Source organism: Schistocerca piceifrons, chromosome X (genome assembly GCF_021461385.2).
Source record: "Schistocerca piceifrons isolate TAMUIC-IGC-003096 chromosome X, iqSchPice1.1, whole genome shotgun sequence".
Classification (NCBI taxonomy): Eukaryota; Metazoa; Arthropoda; class Insecta; order Orthoptera; family Acrididae; genus Schistocerca; species Schistocerca piceifrons.
In genome coordinates, this window is record NC_060149.1 from 784,132,360 (window position 1) to 784,157,623 (window position 25,264).

General features: G+C 42.6%; 1 protein-coding gene across 1 annotated transcript in view; it reads left to right on the forward strand.

Moving 5' to 3' along the window:
• Window positions 1-6,782: 6,782 nt before the first annotated feature.
• Window positions 6,783-25,264, forward strand: part of LOC124721887 (organic cation transporter protein-like) — a 483,907-nt gene continuing 465,425 nt past the window's right edge. The window contains exon 1 of the mRNA XM_047247039.1: window positions 6,783-6,852. The gene's annotated coding sequence lies outside the window, so the exon portion shown is untranslated. The remainder of the gene's footprint in view (window positions 6,853-25,264) is intronic.

Genomic DNA, 25,264 nt, shown 5'->3' on the forward strand with positions numbered 1-25,264 from the left:
ACTGTCTTGAGACGTACATTTGTGGTTCCGCATGTGTTTGTGGTGCCGTTTGTTCATCAAGAATTTCGAAACGTGTTTGTTGCTGTGCAGGCTGTCTGATTTCACGTATGTTACTTCCCGCCTGTGACTGTAATCGCAAATGCGTAATATCTTCGTTAATTACTTGTTTATCCGGTGCTGTTACAGATACGGATGTGGTTGCAGACTCTGTGCTTGTTCGATCCTGTTCACTACGCTCTTCAATGGTTTGCAACAACTCTGTTCGCAATTTCTGAAATTGTCGCTTCATTTGCGCTTCTATTTTGACTATGCGGTTATCATATCTTTTCAGCGCTGCTTTTGTGATACGTTTGTGTAACACAGTTTTCAACAACTTCGCACGCTGTACCTGCTGCGTGTCTAGTAATTTCGTTTATCTGTTTCTTTAGTTTCTTGATTTCTCCCTGGGTGTTGTTACGTAATGTTTTGATCTCGTCCTGAATGTCATTACGCAATGTTTGTACGTCCGCTTGTACCTTGTCAATGTCTGTTCTCAATTGATTGTGACCTGCTATTAAGTTTCCTATTACTTCTCGAGATTCTTTTGCCTCGTCTTCAGTGTGACTTAGGTGTAACTGAATTTTTTTGCTTTGTTCTTTAATCTCACGCATTTGTCTCCGCTTGTACCTTGTCAATGTCTGTTCTCAATTGACTGTGACATGTTATTAAGTTTCCTATTACTTCTCGAGATTCTTTTGCCTCGTCTTCAATATGACTTAGGTGTAACTGAATTTTTTTCGCAATGTCTTTATTTTGTCTTGTCATGGTTTCCGTAATTTGTTGTAATAATTCTGCCAGATTGGTGGGTCCTATTGCGTTTTCTTCCGACGTCCTACGCTCTGTGTTTTCGCCCAAGTGTTGGTTCGCAACCGATTGCATTGAACTGTGCTGTGACACGTTTCTGCTCGCATTCCTTGTACTCTGTGGTGAGGGAGCTCTGATTACTTGTACTATGGGTTCTACGTATTCAAGACGCAAGTTAGAATCCTCATCGACTGTCTCTCTACTTTCCTGCTCCTCTGTCGGATGTTGACTTACGTTTCCTATGCCTTGACGTACATTATCCTCGTTATGGTGCGTTATATGTCCTATTTCTCGCGATACTGCATCGTCTGTTGTACTGTCCTCTATTCTCTGTCCATCTTCATGTTGGGTCTCTACCTCAATTCGGTCAAGGTCTCAATCTGCCATTGCTAATCTTTCCGAGTCTCTTATTTTCTGTTTTAAAAGCAATTCACCGCTCTACTTCGAGTCAACATGCGCTCATACGATCTCACGCGTTTCATAAACTTTTTGCATACACGACTTGACAATCAATTCACTTACTTGTTGGGTCAGAACCAACTTGTCAACGATGTATCAGCCACCTGTGCGCTTGCATTGGAGAGAAAACTTAATTCTAACAATATTAAAATTCATAACTTAATTATGCTATTGTCTCTGCCAGAATGTCTCACTTTTATTGAATACTTTCTTACTATCTATCGCTGCAGCTACTGTTTTCGACTATTTATAATGTTCAAAAAAATTTTTTTTATTACGAAAATTTTTCAACAGGATATTTTTCTGACCTAGTTAGGCATGTGGTCGACCTTCAATCACGGTATTTTACCATCCTGGCAGGGTTGCCATTCTCTAACATTCTGCGTGGTGTCTGTTGTTCTATATCGTGTCTCCATAACACTTTCGCGCAACGACGCTCTGAGCGTGGTTTTTAGGGAATTGACTAGTTTGAACCTGGGACCTGTTGCTGGTAAGGAGACGTCAGACCACACATGACATGTAGAGTTCAGAAGAGTTCAGTGAGACTAGCGATGATATAACCAAATACTTAATGATCTCAGCGTCAGCTCCACTGCACTCCCTGTAAAAGAATCTTAATACTAACTAAATTTAGTGGAAGGGGTTCAAGGCTTTCCTGTTTTTAGTTAGCTGGTAAAATAACGTCGAAAAAGCAGTTAAGTTTACCATTGGAAATTTTATTCTACTCACAAAACATTGTTTATAAATTGCACTACTGATAAAAGGAAATTTTTTAATACAGGATGATAAAAACCAACTGCGTTCAACAAAAATGTGAACGAATATTCCCTGAATGGGTTTCCAAGTTCTACAATGGATCGAAGGATGACCTATGCCATATCACATCTATAATCTAGGTTTAAATTAAGTTTCACAAAAGATAAAACTATCAAAATGGTCTACAGTGACCCTCAATTATCTTTAATTACTTATCTAACTTGTCGTAAATTACAGTGGCTGATGTGGCTTCTCAATAACTATATAACAGAAAAATCATCGCGTTTCAGATTTTTACTTCAAGTGGCAAATGTGAACACCATGAGCTTTAATTGACGATCGACACTAGTATTACGCAAAAAGGGGGTGTAACAGATGAGACTTCTGCAGTTCTGAGTGAAGATTTATGCGCTGTTATGCAGCATCGCGTGCGTTCATTACCTTGTCGGTGTTCGTCAGGGGTCGGCGGGCAGCACAGCTCCGCTCACCTCGCCGTCTCCTAACTTTTCCTTACTACAATTTACCGAAGTTGGTTTAAAAAAAACTATCTGGCTGTGTTTTCATCTGACCAATCTGGGTCTCAATGTTAACCTTAAGCTCCGCCTACAAAAATTCTGTCTATCCAATGAGAAACGTTATACTTTTCGTGGTGGGGCAATGTTTTTAAAGTTTGCAACGTAACAGAGACGCGAAAAAGTCTCACGCTAAAACTTGCAGCTGGTATGGTCCTTTTAGTGTTATCGTAAGATCTATACTGTTCTTCTGGAGGGCTCTATCTTTTAAAATGGGCTGGGGGGTGGTCCTGACGTAACAGAGACGCGAAAAAGTCTCACGCTAAAACTTGCGACTGGGGTGGTCCTAGCGGTTAGCTGGCGACGTGGGTGTCCGTCCCTTATCGTAGGGCCTTCCAGCTTAACACGGTTCTGCTCTCGGCTTCTGTTCTCGTTTCTCCCCTCGGAACTGCGTCTGTCTCGCGGTGGGAAGGTATGACATGCATTTAGGCATTCTTGTTTTAGTCTCTCACTCGTTACTCGTATTACTTTGGTTAATTTAATGTCACGATTTATTCGGAGCTATCTGACATACTACTGGATTTGCTGATCATGTCAGGGTTTTCATGGAAGGTGTTGGATTTGCCTGACACCTTACAGCGCGTTATCGGTGGATCACGATAGCAAGTAACCTTCAACTTTCCCCACAGAAAGAAATCCTGGGACGTCAGATCCGGTGAACGTGTGGGCCATGGTATGGTGCTTCGACGACCCGCCATTTAGATTGCCATCGATAAAATGGTGGCCAATTATCCTTCCTCCCATAATGCCGCACAATGCATTAACCCACCAAGGTCGCTGATGTTCCACTTGTCGCAGCCACCGTGATTATTCCGTTGCCCAATAGTGCATATTATGCCGGTTTACGTTACCGCTGTTGGTGAATGACGCTTCGTCGCTAAATAGAACGCGTGCAAAACATCTGTCATCGTCCCGTCCAGTGGCAGAACTGTACACGACGTTCAAAGCCGTCGCCATGCAATTCCTGGTGCATAGAAATATGGTACGGGGGCAATCGATGTTGATGTAGCATTCTCAACACCGACGTTTTTGAGATTCCCGATTCTCGCGCAATTTGTCTGCTACTGATGTGCGGATTAGCCGCGACAGCAGCTAAAACACCTACTTGGGCATCATCATTTGTTGCAGGTCGTGATTGACGTTTCACATGCGGCTGAATACTTCCTGTTTCCTTAAATAACGTAACTATCCGGCGAACGGTCCGGACACTTGGATGATGTCGTCCAGGATACCGAGCAGCATACATTGCACACGCCCGTTGGGCATTTTGATCACAATAGCCATACATCAACACGATATCGACCCTTTCCGCAATTGGTAAACGGTCCATTTTATCACGAAGCAAATACCGTCCGCACTGGCGGAATGTTACGTGATAGCACGTACTTATACGTTTGTGAGTATTACAGCGTTATCTATCACAAAGCGAAAAAAGTGGTCCGACTAAAACATACATATTTCTTTACGTATTAGGCGATTATGTATTAAAAATGGGGGTTCCTATCTTAAAAAAAGCAGTTGATATCCTTTTGATATAGCGCCATCTGGTTTCCCTTTCACGCTAGACGAGTTTCGTTCTTTGTAATTTTGTTTTTTTATGCTTATTTCGTGAGATATTTTGTCCGGTCACTATCAATGGACGACCTTGTAGAATGCGTTGGGGAGATGTACTGCAGTAAGCCATTATGCACCAAGGGCCACACAGCAACAGTCCACCGCGCTACGGAGGAATGGAACGTTCTACCACAAGAATGCCTTACCAACCTAGTGGCCAAAATGAGAGTACGTTACAGTTCATGCATTGCCATCCGTGGTAACTACACTACTGGCCATTAAAATTGCTACACCACGAATATGACGTGCTACAGACGCGAAATTTAACCGACACGAAGACGAAGCTGTGATATGCAAACGATTATCTTTTCAGAGCATTCACACAAGGTTGGCTTCGGTGGCGACACCTACAACTTGCTGACATGAGGAAAGTTTCCATCCGATTTCTCATACACAAACAGCAGCTGACTGGCGCTCCCTGGTGAAACGTTATTGTGATGCCTCCTGTAAGGAGGAGAAATGCGTACCATCACATTTCCGACTATGATAAAGGTCGGTTGTAGCCTATCGCGATAGCGGTTTATCGTATCACGACATTGCTGCTGGCGTTGTTCGAGATCCAATGACTGTTAGCAGAATATGGAATCGGTGGGTTCAGGAGGGTAATAAGGAAGGCCGTGCTGGATCCCAACGGCCTCGTATCACTAGCAGTCGAGATGACAGGCATCTTATTCGCATGGCTGTAAAGGATCGTGCAGACACGTCTCGATCCCTGAGTCATCAGATGGGGACGTTTGCAAGACAACAACCATCTGCACGAACAGTTGGACGACGTTTGCAGCAGCATGGACTATCAGCTCGGAGACCATGGCTGCGGTTACCCTTGACGCTGCATCACAGACAGGAGCGCCTGCGATGGTACACTCAACGACAAACCTGGGAGCACGAATCACAAAACGTCAGTTTTTCGGATGAATCCAAGTTTTGTTTACTGCATCATCATGGTCGCATTCGTGTCTGACGACATCGCGGTGAACGCACATTGCAAGCATGTATTCGTCATGCCATACTGCCATTGGTTGCACGTCTCGGTCACCTCTTGTTCGCATTGACGGCACATTGAACAGTGGACGTTACATTCCAGATATGTTACGACCCATGGCTCTACCCTTCGTTCGATCCCCGCGAAACCCTACATTTCAGCAGGATAATGCACGACCGCATTTTGCAGGTCCTGTACGAACCTTTCTGGGCACAGAAAATTTTCGACTGCTGCCCTGGCCAGCACATTCTCCAGATGTCTCACCAATTGAAAACGTCTGGTCAATGGCGGCCGAGCAACTGGCTCGTCACAATACGCCAGTCACTACTCTTGATGAACTGTGATATCGTGTTGAAGCTGCATGGGCATCTGTAGCTGTACACACCAGCCAAGCTCTGTTTGACGCAATGCCCAGGCGTATCAAGGCAGTCATTACGGCCAGAGGTGGTTGTTCTGGGTACTGATTTCTCAGGATCTATGCATCCAAACTGCGTGAAAATGTAATGACATGTCAGTTTTTGTATAGTACATTTGTCCAATGAATACCCGTTTATCATCTGCATTTCTTGTTGGTGTAGCAATTTTAATGGCCAGTAGTGTAAATACTTATTAAGAACCTTGAACCGCGTTTTGTAAAGTCCAGGACATGAGTCGTGACTTCAGTACAATTATTGCCTCTTAATGAAGATGTCATTCCTGTTTGTCTCTTCGCATATTTCTATCAGTTACCTCCTGTAGTATACTCTATCAGTTCTTTGTATGGTCGAAGTTTCGATGAGCAATGTTATTTTGCAGTGACACGTGATGACAAAGTTACTTTCGTCTTGCCGCTCGGTCTGGGCGCCTTGCCACGGTTCGCGTGGCTCCTCGTGTCATAGGTTCGAGTCCTCTCTCGGGCATGGGTGTGTGTGTTGTCCCTAGCGTAAGTTAGTTTAAGTTAGATTAAGTAGTGTGTGAGCCTAGGGACCAATGACATCAGCAAAAAAAAAAAAATGGGTGTGAAATCTTATGGGACTTAACTGCTTAGGTCATCAGTCCCTAAGCTTACACACTACTTAACCTAAATTATCCTAAGGACAAACACAAACACCCGAGCCCGAGGGAGGACTCGAACCTCCGCCGGGACCAGCCGCACAGTCAATGACATCAGCAGTTTGATCCCATAAAAACTTACCACAAATTTCCAAATTGCGTTTCATCCTTAATTATTGCACACCAGTGTATAGGTAACCGACGGACACACACAAACAAAACCTACGTGAATCATCGCACGCTGTACTGCACCGATCAGCGATTGATGATTGGCGCCGGATTTCTGCTCCCTTTATAGACCGTGCGCAGGGAGGAATTAGGGAAGAAAATTGGCCGTGCTCTTTCTAACGAACCATCCTGGCATTCGCCCTAAGCCACTTAGGGTAGTACGGAAGACCTAAATGTGGAGCACTGGACTCGACAGCAGAAGATTACAAACTGCGAGCTGCAAGTGGCGCGGCGCGGAGAGAGCGGCTGGCTACAAAAGCTGGCGTCGCCGCGCTCCGCGCTCAGTCGCTGGCTACGCGTCGCACAAGCCGCACACAGCAGTACTACCGCGAATCCATCGGAAGGCCGCCTATCTACTCCCTCCATGTGAGCTTCTTAAAAAATATTTTCTTTTGCAATCAGTGTTATGCCGCTGCGTTTCTAACCGTTTCCATATTAATATTCCCCTTAACCCTGTCCATTAATATCTCACAAAACGGCATGGCTGTGTCGCTTATATTTTTTTTTGTCTTATTTATTGCAATTGTTTATTAGTTGTAACCCATTTGTATCTAGGTTTGGAAAAACGAGATAATAATTCTTTTAGTTTTTTATATGTGTGTGGAAGTACTCCTGAAAATACAAGTGATAAGTATCGTATAATGTTGGTCATCGAAACTTTGCATCTTAGACATGTGAAGACAGAAATCCCACAAATATACGCGAGGAGCTTCATTAAGGGGGGTAGGTCGTCTAACGGACCGACTTGGAGCAGGAGAGGCACCACAGGACATTTTAATTTCCACTGTCTATACTTTTACAAAAAAAACTCATAAAACTTTGTCAGCATGACCAGGAAGGATTCAGAATTCACACTCATAGCAGTGGAAGTTCGAAAAAATAACGAAATAATTTTTTTACATGTGAAATTTCATCATTTTTTTCACTTACTAGTGCAGTATTTGTTGCTATAGGTACACTTTTCTACATGAGTAAGACAGATTCTTCGATGAATTGTGCACAGCATACAGGCCATACTTAAAGGTGTATGAAATTCTAGAATTTTCGAAATCTATTAAAAACTGTGGTAAAAATTGAGGTAATTAACTATAAAATTTGTGTTTTTCCTAAACATATATCAGTTCATTCGTTTTTTCACAAATTAAATAAATTCTAGAGTTTCATAGACCTGTGAGTATGGTATATATGATGCGCAAAATTCATCGAAGAATCTCTCTAACTTATGAAGGAAAGTGTACCTATACCAACAAATGCAGCCATTAGTAAGTGAAAAAAATCGTGAAATTTCACGCGTAAAATTTTTTATTTTGTTATGTTTTCGAACTTCCACTGCAATGAGTGTGAATCCTGAATCCTTCCTGGTGATGCTGACAAAGTTTTATGAATTTATTTGCAAAAGTATAGACACTGGAAATTAAAATGTCCTGTGATGCATCTCCTGCTCCAAGTCAGCCCGTTTGACGTCCTACCCCCCTTAAAGTACTACGACTAGTGAAAACTTCGTTAAAACGACAAGTTTATTTAACCGTTCCTGGTCTTTTATCTTAACATCGGACAGCATACATTTCTCGTGGAATTTATAAGCGGCATAAACGCAACAAAAGCCAGGTAAATTTAAGACTGCACAGCTTTGCCTCGGCATCAGTCATTCGATGGAACATAATGACACAGAAATTCGTGCACGCACTTCCAGCTACTGGGGTAGCGTGATAGAGGAAGCTGCTGAGATTAAATTAGCAAGTGACCTTCTAAGTGGAGGTGGAAATTGTTGCTTAAAATCCGCTTCAACCAAGAGAGGGTCGGAGTTGATTCTACTTATGCATCTGTTATCGACTAATTTTGCACTATCGATAACGTCTGACGTCGTTAGTGTGGGGGCGTTGGTGGTTTACAACTTGTGTTGTGTTTCTACTTGCGTCGTGTTTTGGCTTTCTGGTTAGCGCAGCCTCGGCTACCCGTGCACATCGGTCTCTCGTCTCATTTGTGCTTTGAAAATGACGGGGTCTTCTTTCAAAATACCGGCTGTTATCGAAAACGTTACCTCGCTACCTTTCCGTAACTGAATTTAACATGCGATATGCTGGGACCAATATAAGTTTCACAATTTACAAATGATTTCTCCTCTGTTATTAATAAACAAATATAGTACAGGCAAAGACATTCGTTAAATGTCGATTTCCTTGATGTGGAGTCAGTTACGCTACCTCGTAAAGAATAGCGTTAAGTCACAGGCTCCAATCCATCTTCCTGAGTGGCTATTAGTTTGAATAGCACCGTAATAGATGCAACCACAAAAGTGCCAGAAAGAAAGATGAAAATGTTCATATTGTGTGTGTGTGTGTGTGTGTGTGTGTGTGTGTGTGTGTGTGTGTGTGTGTGTGTGTGTGTTTAAATTAATCGTTCGACTAAATTTTCGTGTTCTATTTTTTTTTTTTTCGTCATTCTAATCTATACTACAATGTAAAGACAAGTCGTTGTTTAAAGCTGTTACCTAGAATCTCGAAAAGTACTTGACCGAGTTACTTCAAACTTTTACACGATACTGTAATGAACGTAGGCAACGGCCTTGCCGCAGTGGATACACCGCTTCCCGTGAGATCACCGAAATTAAGAGCTGTCGCGTGTGGCAGGCTCTTGGATGGGTGACCATCCGGGCCGCCATGCGCTGTTGCCATTTTTCGGGGTGCACTCAGCCTCGTGATGCCTATTGAGGAGATAATCGACCGAATAGTAGCGACTCCGGTCGCAGAAAACCATCATAACGACCGGGAGAGCGGTGTGCTGATCACACGCCCCTCCTATCCGCATTGTCAGCTAAGGATGACACGGCGGTCGGATGGTCTCGATGGGCCACTTGTGGCCTGTTGACGGAGTGCTAATGAACATAACGACGGACCAAGGCTACGCATACTTTTAATATGTGTCATATAAAAATAGGCAATATATGTAACATGTTGTTGTTGTTGTGGTCTTCAGTCCTGAGACTGGTTTGATGCAGCTCTCCATGCTACTCTATCCTGTGCAAGCTTTTTCATCTCCCAGTACCTACTGCAACCTACATCCTTCTGAATCTACTTAGTGTATTCATCTCTTGGTCTCCCTCTACGATTTTTACCCTCCACGCTGCCCTCCAATACTAAATTGGTGATCCCTTGATGCCTCAGAACATGTCCTACCAACCGATCCCTTCTTCTGGTCAAGTTGTGCCACAAACTTCTTTTCTCCCCAATCCTATTCAATACTTCCTCATTAGTTATGTGATCTACCCATCTAATCTTCAGCATTCTTCTGTAGCACCACATTTCGAAAGCTTCTATTCTCTTCTTGTCCAAACTATTTATCGTCCATGTTTCACTTCCATACATGGCTACACTCCATACGAATACTTTCAGAAATGACTTCCTGACACTTAAATCAATACTGGATGTTAACAAATTTCTCTTCTTCAGAAACGCTTTCCTTGCCATTGCCAGCCTACATTTTATATCCTCTCTACTTCGACCATCATCAGTTATTTTGCTCCCCAAATAGCAAAACTCCTTTACTACTTTAAGTGCCTCATTTCCTAATCTAATTCCCTCAGCATCACCCGACTTAATTAGACTACATTCCATTATCCTTGTTTTGCTTTTGTTGATGTTCATCTTATAACATATGTAACATACACTCTAAGAAAAATATAACGACGCACCACGAGGAAATTATTCGAATGGAACGGAAATTTGTAGATGTGATGTACATGTACAGACAAACAAATGATTATACTTTCAGGAAAATTGGATGAAATTTATTGAAGAGAAAGAGCTTCGCAAACTGAGCAAGTCAATAATGCGATGGTACATCTCTGCCCCTATGTAAGCAGTTATTCGGCTTGGCATTGTTTGTTAGAGTTGTTGTATATTCTCCTGAGGACTATAATGCCAAATTCCGTCCAATTGACTCAAAAATTCGCCAAAATCACAAGCTGGTTGCGGGGCCCTGCCCATAATGCTCCACACATTCTTAACTGGGGAGAGATTGGGCGACCTTATCGGCCAATGTTAAAAAATATAGCGGCTCAACCACTTGTTTATAGTGTAAAACACTAAGATTGACGCGTTTCAGAAGTCAAGCTTCCATCATCAGAATAATAAAAAGTAAAAGAACCTGTTAAAACTCGCTAAAATGGAACATGCACAAGGCACGATAAAATTGATAATAAAATTAAAACATCGTGGCTACTTCCCTTGTTGCTGCCTGCCTTCCAAGGTGCATCTCCACGTAGTCGTCAAAATTGCACCTTGGAAGACACGGCTGCAACAAGGGAAGTAGCCACGATGTTTTAATTTTATCATCAATTTCATCGCGCCTTGTGCATGTTCCATTTTAGCGAGTTGTAACAGGTTCTTTTACTTTTTATTATTCTGATGATGGAAGCTTGACTTCCGAAACGCGTCAATCTTAGTGTTTTACACTGGTTGAGCCGATATATTTTTTTAACATTGACATTCACAACCACGACCTGTCATCCAGTATGGATAAAATAAAACTTATTGGCCAAGGTATGATTTGGCAATCGTGAAGACAAGCAGCAGAAAACCTTGCTGTGTGCGGGCGGGCATTATCTTTCGAAAATGCAAGCCAAAGATGGCTTGCCGCGAAGAGCAACAAAACGGTGCGTAGTATATCATCGACGTACCGCTATACTGTAAGGGTGACGCCGATGACAAGCAAAGAGGTCGTTCTATGAAATGAAACCGCACCCCAGTGTCTCACTCCTAGTTGCCGGGCCGTATGACACTGGTATCCTACCATTGTCTGGGGCGTTTTCAGACACGGCTTCGGCCTGGAATCTCATTGAATGGAAAAGAATCGTCTTCAGTGGTGAGTCCCGCTTCGAGCTGAGTCCCGATGACCAGCGAAGGCGTGTATAGAGACATATCGGACAGGGTGGGATACCAGCCTAAATGTCGCCTGTCATACAGCTCGAGAACCAGGAGTGACGGTGTGCGTTCCATTTCATTTCATAGCAGGCTCTCTTTGGCTGTTACCCGCGGCACCATTATATCGCAGTGGTGCCTGAACCATATTCTGCACCCTGTTTCGTTGCCATTACTGGTAAGACATCCTGGGCTTACATTTCAGTAACATAATGCCCTCCCGCACAAGGTGAGACTTCCTACTTCTCGTCTTCATGATTGCCAAACAGTATCTTGGCCGGCAGGGACGCTGGATTACTCCCCAGTTGAGAAAGTTTGGAGCATTATGGGCAGGGCCCTCCAACCAAGTCCAGGATTTTGGCGATTTTACGAGCCAATTGGACAGAATTTGACAATATAGCCCACAGAAGGTCATCCAACATCTCTATCAGTCAGTATCAAACCGAATAAATGCTTGCATGGGAGGCATAGATGGCGTCCGCCCCAATAGCTAAGTGCTGCCGGCACGGTAGCTCAGCGTGTTCGGTCAGAGGGTTAGCTGCCCTCTGTAATAAAAAAAAAAAAAAAAAACGGAGTAAAAGGATCAACAGTGAACTTGAACGGGTGTCACGGGACGTCCGCTTCGAACAAATGCAAAAAGTGCTCAGCGCGTTGGAATGCCGCGCAAAGGGGCCCGGGTTCGATTCCCCACTGGGTCGGGGATTTTTCTCCGCGCAAGTACTGGGTGTTGTGTTATCCTCATCCTCGTCATCATGTTGTGTTGTCTTCCTCATCATCTCATCCACCGGGCTGGCGACATGGTTTGTACATGTACATCACATTTACCGATTTCTGTTTTATAAGAACAACACTTTCGCGGTGCGTCTTTTTTTAATTTTTTTTATGGGACCATTGCTTTTCACAATGTATATAAATGACATAGTAGATAGTGTCGGAAGTTCCATGCGGCTTTTCGCGGATGATGCTGTAGTATACAGAGAAGTTGCAGCATTAGAAAATTGTAGCGAAATGCAGGAAGGTCTGCAGCGGATAGGCACTTGGTGCAGGGAGTGGCAACTGACCCTTAACATAGACAAATGTAATGTGTTGCGAATACATAGAAAGAAGGATCCTTTATTGTATGATTATATGATAGCGGAACAAACACTGGTAACAGTTACTTCTGTAAAATATCTGGGATTACACGTGCGGAACGATTTGAAGTGGAATGATCATATAAAAGTAATTGTTGGTAAGGCGGGTGCCAGGTTGAGATTCATTGGGAGAGTCCTTAGAAAATGTAGTCCATCAACAAATGAGGTGGCTTACGGAACACTCGTTCGACCTATGCTTGAGTATTACTCATCAGTGTGGGATCCGTACCAGGTCGGGTTGACAGAGGAGATAGAGAAGATCCAAAGAAGAGCGACGTGTTTCGTCACAGGGTTATTTGGTAAACGTGATAGCTTTACGGAGATGTTTAACAAACTCAAGTGGCAGTCTCTGCAAGAGAGGCGCTCTGCATCGCGGTGTAGCTTGCTGTCCAGGTTTCGAGAGGGTGTGTTTTTGGATGAGTTATCGAATATATTGCTTCCCCCTACTTATACCTCCTGAGGAGATCACGAATGTAAAATTAGAGAGATTAGAGCGCGCACGGAGGCTTTCCGGCAGTCGTTCTTCCCGCGAACCATACGCGACTGGAACAGGAAAGGGAGGTAATGACAGTGGAACGTAAAGTGTCCTCCGCCACACACCGTTGGGTGGCTTGCGGAGTATAAATGTAGACGTAGATGTATAAAGTGATAAAGTGGCAACGTTGTTACTAAAAATCTCGAAAAGTTCTTGACCAATTTACTTCAGATATTTACACGATACTCTAATAAACATCGAGACTGACACAGGCTAAATATTTTAACATATACAGGTTGTCACACAAGACGTATCACCTCTGTTATTTCGTAAACTGTTACATATATCGAAACGCAATTTTCGGAAAATGTTAGAACGTCGAGGGACGCGTATGTATATATGGTTAATGTTTCTAGCGCTGGTATCAAAGGAAATATTGAAGAAAGTACTTTTTTAAAATGAAACCGTGTACTTTTTAACTGCATTCGAAAGCTCTTGAGAAGACAATTAAAGTGATATAGTGATTGTTAATATTGCCGTTGTAACCTGCCGTAGAAAGATTCGAGTAATGTCCTAGAATTTGAGAGCTAGGCGGGCGGAATTGGCAATAGTGGTGCAAACACCGCTAACCAGAGCTCTCGTACTACGCTGTGTCAGAACGTTAAAACATTTGCCTAGTTAATTGTCTGCACTGCAACCCGCTCATTTCTGCTCGAACATTCTTTGCGTGCAGACATCTACACCAATGAGGATAATTTGGACATACAACTTTTATGTAGCGAATGTGAAAGAAATACCTTAAAAACAGTGCAGCGGAATGGGGCTATCTGTCCGGATTGCCAATGTCTGACAGTACAGGCAGTTGCACAAATTATTAAGACGCTAGTGCAGACAGAAGAAGAAAGAAGACTACAACTGATAAAGAAATCGAAGAAGCTGTTCTGGCTACGGTGCTAATGAATCCGCAGTGATGCGAGACATACTGCCAAGGAATGTGGGATCAGGCAGACAAGTGTCAGCGACAGAATTTTGTCCCTATCATCTGTTACTGCATCAGGCACTTGACGACCATGATTTCGAACATCTTACAGAATTTTGTCGGTTTACCCATCAGCAACTGAGAGACGACTCTAGGTTTTTCCAGCGTGTGCTCTATAACGTTGAAGCAACGTTAACTAAACATGCTAATTGAATTCGCATCATATGCACTGCTGGAGAGCGGAAAATCCACACTGGCTTCTTCAGGTGCAACATCAACGACCGTGGAGCGTAACCGTATTGTATGGCATGATAGAAAATTACTTTGTGGAACCTTACTTCATCTCAGGCGTTCTAAATGGACTTTCTGACGAATTGCTGCCGGTTCCTCTAGAAGAAGTACTATTAGATATTCGCAAATGCATGTGGCTGCAACGCGACGGTTTTGCAGCGCACTCGTCCTGTGTTGCAAGGCAAATACTGCATGGTAACTTTCCTGGACGTTGGACAGATTGAAATTCTGCTTCCAAATGGCCGGCAAGGTCCCCCGATTTGACGATTTCTTTCTTTGGGGAGCCTCAAACCCGCAATCTACGGCGAAGCCCCAACTACGTCAGACGATATGTGTCGTCGAATCTCCAGTGCATGCTCTACCATATCATCCACTGTAATTACATTTGTTCATTGTTCTTTCGAACGGCGACTGCAAATGTGCCTCTCAGTCCATGGTCAACAGTTCGAACGCATGCTTAAATAAAGAATAAAGCTATTTTATTGAAGACAAATTTTATGTCATGTGATTCGGGTGATTACCACATCATTGTTAGTAACCTGTGTATTTACGTATGTACGAAACTGCACTGCGCTGTCAAATAAGTCGACAGCGTGTATTGCACGTAGCTGGTAACACTATTATTACGCGCTTACGGTCAGCATGAAACAACATTCCGTTAAGAAGAATATTTATTTTGCGGTGTACAGGTCATAACCAAAGTATTTTTAATAAAATGTTTAGTTCAACGAATGGTCCCATATGATACAATTTAGAGCAGTGTAGGCACAGACTTGCGTCCGGCAGCATATATCTTACCTCTAAGAACCACGAAGTAAGATATTTAATACAGTAGTTGCTTTCTGTGGGGCATGAGACTTCTTTATTTTTGAAGACTGAACAGTTGATTTCTCTGTTCCAGCTCACTTAAATCTGGGAGGATACACAAATGTGAAATAGTTTTCCTAAGCCTTTTTTGATACTCTAGATTCTAGCTTATGTCATATTTTCATATACAACATTCGTAGGTAAACCTGCATCCATAGTGTAAGTTGGTTCGAGGGGAAGTCCAGCTTTATTGTCGTAGCGCAGACATACGTAACGGTACACGACTACACAGCCTGGTTCCGAGACGCCTGCTCGGCATTGTTTGCATCGCAAATGCCGTTTCCGGCCACCGTGCTCTCATATTGTAGGACATTTCTCGAATTTTTTTTTACGACTGGTTTCAACGTCAACATTAACAAACGCTATATCATTGTAACTGTTTTCTCAAGAGCATTCGAATGCAGTTATTAAAAGTATACGTTTTCATTTTAAAAAAACGTACTTGCTTCAATATCTCCGTTGATATCAGCGCTAAAAACATTAACCAAACAAAAACATACGTACCCCTCGACGCTCTAACGTCTGTCGAAAACCGCGTTTCGATATGTGTAACAGTTCACGAAATAAAAGGGATGTTCGTCTTGTAAGACTCACTATGATACAAAAATCTAAACGTAATATATCAAGTGGGAACATTGTTGCCACAAATTTCGACAAAAGTGCTTGACAAATTTGCTACAGACTCTTACAGGTCACTCTAATAAATGTTTGGATGGACGTTGTGAGCAAAAATCTCGAAACATTCTTGACCTGTTTACTTCAGTTCTTTAGCTAATGCTCTAGGTGATTATAATTAAACTTTCAAACCGCTGTAGAAATAACACCACTGGTCAGAATGACGTCAAATTGCAACGGAATCTTATCGGAGAAGGGGGAAAACGCACGACAAAAGAAAAATAAATAGTTACAAAATATAGCAATAGATGGCGCTGTAAGCATCATAATTTAATAGTAGTCGACTACAAATTACAAATGAATCATACAACAACGCCTAAGGTGTATATTTGACGTTAAACAAACTGCACTACTTAATGTGTATGGATTTACAGTTGTGATACTGTTAGTTACGTAAGCCTATCCACCACACCTAGGCCATATCACATCAGATGGGAAACACCGGTTTTTAACTGTCCTGAAGCCAAAAACCGCATAAAAAGCATCACTCACATCGGTTTTTAATTGTTCTGAGGCCAAAAACCGCATAAAAGCATCAACCAAAATCAAATCGATTATTTATTTATTTATTTATTTAACCTGGCAAGATTAGGGCCATCAGGCCCTCTCTTACATCTAACCAGGCATTCTTCTTATTTTACATTCATACGTTTTAGTAGGCATGTTAAACTACATCTAGTACAAAAAGTGAAATAAACAATTAGAAAGGCACACCTGGAAAAATACATACATATAGAGTTTATATTCGTAGATCATAAGTACTGTTATAATTAGACATTATTGAAGAGACAAATTTTAGATAGGAGTGCTGGCAGCAGGGGTTATGAGGGAGACTCATGGTGAAGGGAGGAGAAGAATAGACATGATGAAACATAATTAAGGAAATATAAAGGAAAAGAAGATTGCCTGGCTAATAGAGATAGATGAAGGGGAAGGCATCTCAGGAGCAAGATAGGAGACGCTAGCTTTGCTATTTGACAGATGAGAGGATTGGCCTGGTACATTAATTTTGTGGAGAACTTTATGAGGATGATAGTAGGGAACGCTTCAACTTCTTCTTAAAAGCAGCAGGAGATTGAATTTTGCGCAAGGTAAGGGGCAGTTTGTTCCAAAGGCGGACAGCGGCAACTGAGAAGGAGTTTGCAAAAGTTTTTTGTTTTGTGAGTGGGCACAGTTAGGATACCAAATAAGAGTGACCTCGTGTTTCGATTATGATGGCATGACAGGTTTTTAATCTCTGAAGCAAGGTACTGGGGTGCTTGCGCGACGAGGAGTCTGTGAAGTAGACATAGAGTGTGGTAGTCACGCAATTTGTCCGGCCGCAGCCACTTTAGCTCGGAGTATGAAGCACTAACATGATCATATCGGTGAATGTTGCAGGTGTAACGCACACAGGCATTCATGGTTAGCTCTAGCCGTCTTTTGTTTTCACTACTCGTGCCTTGTTGAATCACATCACAATAGTGGAGGTTCGGTAGAACGAGTGCTTGCACGAGCTGGCGTTTCAAGTCCTGTGGAAATATGTTCCGAAACTTTTTGAGAGCATTAAGCACTGGACACAGCATCTTTCAGATACCCACACATCCAGAAGGCACGCGGATTGATATCAGGTGATCGGGACGGCCAGCCTGTAGGGAAATGGCGGCTGATAATTCTAGCATTTCCGAAATGGCGCTTCAGCAGCTGCTTAACTGCATTTTCAGTGTGCGGAGGTGCGCCATCTTGCGTTAAAATGATCTCATCCACACAACCACGCTGTTGGAGAGCTGGAATGACGTGGTTGCGCAAAAGACACTCATAGCGTTTACCAGTGACGGTACAGGTAACAGGACCGGAAGCACCTGTCTCTTCGGAAAAAAAATATGGCCCTATGATAAATGATGCCGTAAACCCGCACCACACAGTAACCTTTTTAGGATGAAGTGGTACTGGTTGATTTGCGTGTGGATTTTCCGTTGCCCATATTTGACAATTCTGTGTATTGGCATATCCTGTCAGATTGAAGTGGGCTTCGTCTGACCACAAAATCTTCCATGGCCAATCATTGTCCACTTCCATGCGAGCAAGAAACTCTAAAGCAAAGGTCTCTCTTGTTGGCAGGTCAACAGGAAGCAACTAGTGCACATGGGTAATTTTGAATGGATAGCAAAGAAGGATGTTTCGTAGGATTTTACGCACCGTACTCACGGATATGTCGAATGTTCGAGCAATTCTCCGTTCACTACACGTTTGCACACCACCACCCGTCTCCTCCTGCATTGCTGTGGCCACTGCTTCCACTGACGTCGTTTCCTCCTCTACTAGGATGCACACCAAAAGAACTCGTCTTTTCGAATTTCCGAATCATTTTCTCGAGACCCACGGCAGTCATCGGACCAACGGCTGTTTTCAAATCCTGCAGTGTCCGGAACTTCTGCAGAGCGACGTGTGCACAGTTATCATTCTTGTAATACAGCTTTACAAGTAGTGCGCGATCCTACATTGAGCCAGTCATGGTGAACGTCGCAGACGTGAAATGAGGTAAAGCCGTCTTTTTTTTTCCTTTATTGAATTTCAATTCCCCCCGAAGGGGGCGGGCTGGCAGCAGCTTAGTATGCCGCTCTTCAGCCTACAGACTTTGTTAGAAAGATGAAGAGAATAAATAAGAAAAACAGGCGATAAAATCGGAGACTTAAAGAGTAACATGGCGAAAAGAAATCGTGTAACTTAAAACAAAGAACAGAGGGATGACGACGCTAAGAAAATACATACAAAGCAGACAGGTAAAACAAGAGACAGACAATTAAAAAAACACGGCGACATTCTGGTTTCTGTTCGCAAAAGACATAAAATTCACACCCAGCGAGAGCATGGTTTCTGTTCGCAACACGAGAAACACGAACAACACTGAACAGTCACTGGAACACTGCACTAAAAAGGTGGCAAATGTGACATACCACAGCCGAGAGCAGTTGGGGGGGGGGGGGGGGGGGGGGAACTGGACAGATGATGGGAAAAGTAAAAAGGGGGGGAGCCGGGAAAGGAGCTGATTGAGGATGAGGACCCATAATAGGGGTGGGGGGAGCTGGGCAGACGCGACAGGGAGTGGGGTAGGCAGAGGAGGGGAATACAAAAGGACTCGGGGGGGGGGGAGAAGGGACGTAGGGAGAGGTTTAGTGGGGAGAAAACAGGATGGAAGGGGGAAGAGGGAGCCCAGGGAAAGGACAGAGGAAAGGAGGGGGAGTGAGGATCAGGGTTGATAGGAGGGATAAATGGAGGGAGAGAGGGCATCATCCGGGAGGGAGAGTTGATGGAAGCCACCTTGGGAAAGGAGATGTAATGTGTAAAGATGGAGGGTAGGGGGGACACAACGGTGAAGACGTGGCAGGGGGCGGGGATGGGAGAGGAGAGGAGCAACCAGTAAAACCGTGTACTAAGCGTGTTTATACCAACTTCAATGGGTCGTGCGCATGACAGGTGTTTCTATTTACATATTCATCTATTGATCAATTTTCACACTATTTTTTTCTTCTGCCATAAGTTTTCCCCCTTCTCCGACAATATTTCGCCGGCTGGAGTGGCCGTGCGGTTCTAGGTGCTACAGTCTGGAACCGAGCGACTGCTACGGTCGCAGGTTCGAGTCCTGCCTCAAGCATGGGTGTGTGTGATGTCCTTAGGTTAGTTAGGTTTAATTAGATCTAAGTTCTAGGCGACTGATGACCTCAGAAGTTAAGTCGCATAGCGCTCAGAGCCATTTGAACCATTTTGATAATATTTCGTTGCAGTTTGATGACATTCTGACCAGTGGTGTTATTTCTACAGCGTTTTGAAAGTTTAATTATAATCACCCTGTTCATTCAGACATTTATAGGCTACATAGTTTTTGGAACAAATATGTACAGTGATTCTACTAAAACCGAATATGAGCAATAAAATTCAGTGCTGGAACCAGTTGTGAAAATGTGAGGTTTTGTTTTTTCTCTCGATGGACTGAGAGAAGGGTACGACGTGATGGACAGAGAGGGGGAGGGGGAGGAGATGGGCAATGAAAGGCGGAAGAAAAGATGGACTCGGAGAAGGACAAGAAGGCGATAGATAGAGAGAGGGGAAGAATAAGATTAGGACGTATATCCAATTCCCATACCTATATTGCAATTGCGAAGCACTAGTAATATTTCAGATTCACTTATCGCAGAAGTGACAGTTTGAGCCATGAAGTGAAGAGATTTATAAGACAGCACATACACAACGAAAAAAATGGTGAAATAATTGATTACAGGTATTACCTTACCTCTTTCTTTTTTTGTTCAGATCTTTGTCTTAAGCCACGGCCGTCCTGTGGAACGCTGTAGTTGATGGTGAACGCTTTGTGGTAACAGAAAGTACCCAAGAAAAGTGTGCAACTCATTTTGTTTTAGAAGAAACCTAAAAAATAAAGAAAACAGTTATTTTGATAGAAATTCATTTTTTCACTAAATCGTGCGGAGCTCTTGAATACGTCGAACAAGATCCGAATTTGATTTCTTGCTTCAGTTTTTTCATTTGAGCACAGACAATGTTTACCGAAACTTTCAAGCACATAGAACGCAAGAATCACGTAAGTGGTTTCTTAATTTAAGGATTTCGTTTTTTGTATGTTTTTTTTTTCTACAGCTCACTACATAAAATCTTTGAGAGCCACATCTACATGTCATATCGAATTAATAACAACAAAGCTTGTCGGTACATTAGGTTGTCATACACAGTCATTCATTAGGTGTTGCAGTGGGTCACTATAATGTAGTAACGCAAGAAATTACAGATGGTCCTGTTTCCACATACTCAAATTTGATTGGTGTAGACCCATGACGCCTGGATAGATTTTCCAAAGGCAGTCATATAACCTGCTTTGTTGACTTCGGAGGCAGTACACGGGACTAATTTGACCGGCGAGTGCAACGGTACAGAAAAGCACGGGAGTTAAGCGAGAACTCTCTCCCGATGAAACAAATGCTGTATATATCAAGTACATCACACGTGAAATCAATTCTCCGAAACACGTCACTCTAGCAACGTATTTCAGATACTCAGCAACAAAAGGAAACCATAATACCGTTCCCAGAATTGATTTTCGCTCTCCAGCGGAGTGTGCGCTAATATGAAACTTCCTGGGAGGTCAGACCTTTTTAACGAACCGGAACTCGGAACGCGGAACCTTAACCGCTCGTGGGCAAGCGCTTTACCGACTGTAATACCTCTTTTCCGTTCTGGCATCATTGAGTTACTTCTCTGCCACATTTTCCTAACAATGAGAAGCTTAGTTTTATATCACAACTTTTTTTTGGAAACGAAACGCAGTTGCCTGAAACTCATGAGCTGGCCGCGGTGGCCGTGCGGTTCTAAGCGCTCCAGTCCGGAGCCGCGCTGCTGCCACGGTCGCAGGTTCGAATCCTGCCTCGGGCATGGATGTGTGTGATGTCCTTAGGTTAGGTAGGTTTAAGTAGTTCTAAGTTCTAGGGGACTGATGACCACAGCAGTTGAGTCCCATAGTGCTCAGAGCCATTTGAACCATTTGAAACTCATGAAAAGTGGAAACTGTAAATGGTAACTAAAGCTCCCAGCGTAAGTATAAATCTCAATTACCACTTTTTTGGTCGTTAGATTGTTAACCCAAGCCGGCCGGAGTGGCCGAGCGGTTCTAGGCGCTTCAGTCTGGAGCCGCGCGACCGATACGGTCGCAGGTTCGAATCCTACCACGGGCATGGTTGTGTGATGTCCGTAGGTCAGTTATGTTGAACTAGTTCTACGTTCTAGGGGACTGATGACCTCAGATGTTAAGTCCCATAGTGCTCAGAGTCATTTGAACCATTTTTTTAACCCAAATTGCCTTTTGCGGTGATGTGAGCTCGATGTATGTACTAAAAGTGAACTCTCACATTTTAGAAATTAGTGGAATAAGGTTTCTTTAGAGTTTTAGGACTGCTATTGATATTTCTCTTTGTTCTTAGTTCTATGTGGCTGTGTATATGTATTGTTTATATTTTGTTTTCAGTTTCTGATTATTAGTATTTTTCATCTTTCTTTCTTTAAGTGATCCTGGAAACCTTTGGGGGTGGCTTCATGATGTTTACCGCTTCTTTCTGTTACGTTGGTTACATCGTTTGTATTATTCAGCGGCGAGTCAAGAATCAGTTCCTACTTCACAGTCGAAGTTAGGCTTCATTCGGTGGGTTCAGAGGGTCATCACCAAGGTTACAATGGTTAACTTCCCACCATTTTTTGTAGCTCACGAAATTCCTTAATATGCAACACAGAGATTGGCACGATTTCATTGTCATTTCCCCGGTTAAGATTTTTTGAGGGAGGAGTTGAGAGCTCTCTTCTTAGTTCCATCGCTGCTTTCCTTGTCTGTTTTTAACAAGATACTGCCGTTGGTTTGTTCTTTCGCAATGAAAACTTTGAAGATTGTTTTAGTGTAGAAGAGGTTTCGATACTGCCTCCATTTTCCACGGATTTTTCCAGCATGACACCTCAACTGCTTGAGTACCAGTGGTTTCTGCCTGTAACCACAATTTTATTAATTCTTTTTGAAAGCACCAGGGCCTTTCTCATGAAATCACCGACGCTATTGCAAGACACAGGCATCTAGTGGTACACTGAGATACTACTACGAATGTTGTGCTTTGTAGCAGTCAAAAATAATGTCCAAATGGCTCTGAGCACTATGGGACTTAACTTCTGAGGTCATCAGTCCCCTAGAACTTAGAACTAGTTCAACCTAACTAACATAAGGACATCACACACATCCATGCCCGAGGCAGCATTCGAACCTGCGACCGCAGCGGTTGCGCGGTTCCAGACTGTAGCGCCTAGAGCCGCTCGGTCACCCCGGCCGGCTGTATCAGTCACTTACAGCGTTAAAAGCAACAATGTGTGCACAGATCATGCTTCGTAATTGTAGAAGATTATGTCATGTGGTGTTTTTACAGTGTTGATAAGATCATTAACAATGAAAGTATGTATATTTTAAAATAATGTTACGTAAATCAGAGTTTGTAATACTGCTTTTTTTAGTTGTTTCGAAATGAAATTTTAGGCAGTTTTTGGTTGTTAATTATAACTTTAATTTGTTTTAGGCGTTATGAGTTCCTGGAGGTTTCGAGATGTGCGATTCTGCCTAGGATAAATGCGAAATTTCTTTGAAATATATGTCATGAAATTACTGGGAGTGAAAACCATAAGTCCCATTACTTCCAAAGTGAGACTACCTCTCTAAAACAGTTGATTGTTTACTTTTTTTGCAGCTTCTTCGTGATTAAAATGTTTTTTGTTCCAATCTTTGATCACAATACAAAGTCCTTCGACGGTGACCGGTTTCAGTCAGTAATGACCATCTTCAGATCTGTTCTTGATTCGTTGCTTACTATTATAATAAAGGTTAATTTTGTGAAAACATAACGTTAAATGTTCCATTGTGAAACTACCTCCTTAACACAATTGATTGTTTACCTTTTGCCAGTATATACTTGTATTCGTTGCTTACTATGATGACAAAGGTCAGTCTTGTAAAAAAAAAAAATTAAAATTAAAATTTTTAGTATTATTTTGAATCAAAGGATTAATTGGGCATTTATTTGTGGTCCCACTTGGTTTCTATGTATTCAGAATAGTTATTTTCACTTTTTTTTTAGCTGTTCATTGCTTTCACTAACAGTTGCTGCCGTCTCGACGCGTTGTTCCTCATTATAGGTCTTATCACTGACGTCGATACCATCTTCGTCGACAGTTGCCTTGCACGTCGACATTTTCCGTAACGTTCAGTCACATTTCTCCGACTTCCATTCTCCGATGCACCCGCAGAGGGACCAATCTGTCCTAACAGAACAGTTGCACGTCTTGTTACTCCTGACTGAATGTTTCCAGTATGCAACTGAGCAGTGCGTCTACGGTCACAATTTTCCCTCGCCTGTTTAGCCGAGTTGGTTTTCATACACAATATAACCCCGCCCATATATCCATATACGTTCATATAAGAGGTTATGTGCTTTTGTTATTAAGCTTTGGCTTTTTTATTGCCATTGTACTTACAACGCCAGAAGTTTTCACACCACACTTCTTCTCCGATTCCGTCTTCAATAACTAAGCACTTCTGATCTTTCCGAGTGGCACATCAAACAGCAAATTACAGACTCTCACAGACTGCAAAGCAATACCTGCGTCTGTTGATAACAGTGTACTAACAGAACCATTATTTATGCTTAAATTTTACGTTACCGTTAGTGTCCTTGACTATTTGTTCACAAAAGCCGTTTTTTATGGGTTTTGCATGTACACATTTTACAGTGTTGTTAATCTGAATACCTATCACGCCCTCATAAAGCGACTTTACATTAATCAGCCATTTCTGAATACGGAGGATGTAGGCTTTTCGGTGTCCATTTCAGAACTAAAGTTCAAGGTTTCCCTACTAATGTTAGAATTCAGTTGACACTTTCCTAGAGAATAAACTACTCTCCTCAATAAACAAGCGCTCCGCTGCACACAGCCGCAGTATACTCGTCCAGACACGGACTTGCCACTGAGTCACGACACACGACCCGCCTACACAGTTTTACTTCCGCGAGTGCTTCTTCTCCTAACTTCCAAACTTCTGAGAAGTTCACCTGCATGCCTTGTGCGACTAGCACTCAAGGAAAAAAGGATACTGCGGAGCACTGGCTTAACCACATCTTAGAGCATTGTTTCCAGAATGAACTTTTACTCGTCGGCGTAGTTTCTAGCAGATTAAAACTGCTCCAGTTAAAAGTCCCGTCCGACATACAGCTATAATTTACCGGGAATGTTCTCACTGTCATTACTGTAATATTAATTTTAATAATCAACAGCCTCAGTTGCACCGTTTATCTAGAATTTACCTAGGTTTCAGTCGGGATAACCCAACCTTCTCCAAAATAACAGTAACTACCGTTTGTCCATAGTGGACATCGTCAAGCTAAAACTACAAATCCATAAATTATCGTCAGACTGTTAACTTATCTGAAGCTGCCTCTGGGACACAGTACAGTACAGTACAGTACAGTACAGTACAGCACTCGTTGCTGCCGCATCGCGGTCGCGAAGAGGGGCCGAGGCAGTTTCAGATAAGTTAACGGTCTGACGATAATTTATGGATTTGTAGTTTTAGCTTGACGATGTCCACTATGGACAAACGGTAGTTACTGTTATTCCGAAGAAGGTTGGGTTATCCCAACTGAAACCTAGGTAAATTCGTGGTAAATGGTGCAACTGAGACTGCTAATTATTAAAATTAAAATTAATATTTATACAGTTGCTGACAGGGCCGTGAATTGTTGAAAATATTTAAATTATTGCAATAAAATGTGTACTATTCATCAAACATACGATGATACGTCGTTCTCATTAATTCTGATGCTCAGATTTACAGAAATATGTTTTCCTTATTTACTTATTTGCACTAACC